We start from the raw sequence: 1323 nt of genomic DNA on the forward strand, positions 1-1323 counted from the left end.
TTTATTCATTTTGAGCACTGTTATTATTATATTATTATTATTATTATTATTATTACTACTACTATTTTACTTTCAAATTTTTGTTGTTTTATTCTTTGTTTTATGTATGGGGCTAGATATAGGCTATGTATATATTTAATAATTAGAAATAATTATAATTTAATTGTAAAACATATATAATATAATGTTAACAATATTATAGGCTAGGCTAGACCTAACCATTGATAACATAATCTATAGATAAAAACATCCATTTGATAATTAAACAGCAGCTTTCGAGTGGCAGTGCCGATAGAAAACTGCAGTGTTTTGGCACTGCGGCAGTGCCGATAGAAAATTGGAGCTTTTTCGCACTGCGGCAATAATGCCGATAGAAAATAGCAGCTTTTTTCGCACTCTGCGGCAGTGCCGATAGAAAACAGCAGCTTTTTGACCGTGTGGCAGTGCCGATAGAAAACAGCAGCTTTTTGGCACTGCGGCAGTGCCGATAGAAAACATCAGCTTTTTGGCACTGCGGCAGTGCCGATAGAAAACAGCAGCTTTTTTTGGCACTGCGGCAGTGCGGATAGCCTCAGCCCGCAAAAGTAAGGTCAGCTTCAACTTCCGTTTGTGACCGTCATTTAAGCTCCGCCCACCTGCCAATGCTCGCACATTACCGTGTTTTTATTAGTTGCACTTTTCACTAGAAACGCGTTCAGAAGGAATTTAACCGTTTATATAAAAAAAAACACGTGTTTTTGGCGTTATTCAACAGAAACACGCCCTTCTTAGGCCTAGGGCTAGTAGTAGGCCTATTGCCCTTTTTGGACTTGCCGTTTTGACTTATTGCCGTTCCATGCAATGGGCTAGCTGGCTAGCCTATTGAAATGTACGAAAATGGAAACTACTTTACCTTACTAGGACTAGTGAGTTCTCTGATAAGATTACTAGTGAGGCTTATCCGCTTACCCTACGGTATAATTTATATTTTCAGACATTTCTTGAACGAAAACTAGGTCTAAGTCGTACTTCCGTCCAAACACCTATATCGCAGATATCGGACAACTAGACCAGGGTTGCCAGATAATCGACAGGCTTCACGGCCAAACACACGCCATCTCACGGCCAAATTCGGCCAAACCTTTTTTTAATATCGGCCAAAATTCAGCCAGATTTTAATCCGATTAGAAGACAGTTATATGGGTATATATTCATTTGAAATACTGCAAAAATTACAGGAAAATCAGGGGCCGTTCGTTTGAAATTGAAGAAATTCAAATAATATACACAGAACAATGTTAAACTTCTTTTAATTAATCTATCACCATAAAATACTACACATCT

General features: G+C 38.0%; 2 protein-coding genes across 3 annotated transcripts in view; one reads left to right on the forward strand and one right to left on the reverse strand.

Annotated features, from left to right (window-relative positions):
• The window catches only part of LOC117111524 (sterile alpha motif domain-containing protein 9-like), a 50090-nt gene extending 49054 nt beyond the window's left edge, over positions 1-1036 (reverse strand). For both annotated transcript variants that reach the window (XM_033254454.1, XM_033254455.1), the window contains exon 1: positions 893-1036. The gene's annotated coding sequence lies outside the window, so the exon portion shown is untranslated. The remainder of the gene's footprint in view (positions 1-892) is intronic.
• The window catches only part of LOC117111537, a 15443-nt gene that overhangs the window by 8072 nt on the left and 6048 nt on the right, over positions 1-1323 (forward strand). The gene's annotated exons all lie outside the window — the stretch shown is intronic.

The sequence above is a fragment of the Anneissia japonica genome, unplaced genomic scaffold (assembly GCF_011630105.1).
Source record: "Anneissia japonica isolate Jap-2015-1 unplaced genomic scaffold, ASM1163010v1 scaffold6030_len697274_cov183, whole genome shotgun sequence".
In the NCBI taxonomy this organism is placed as follows: domain Eukaryota; kingdom Metazoa; phylum Echinodermata; class Crinoidea; order Comatulida; family Comatulidae; genus Anneissia; species Anneissia japonica.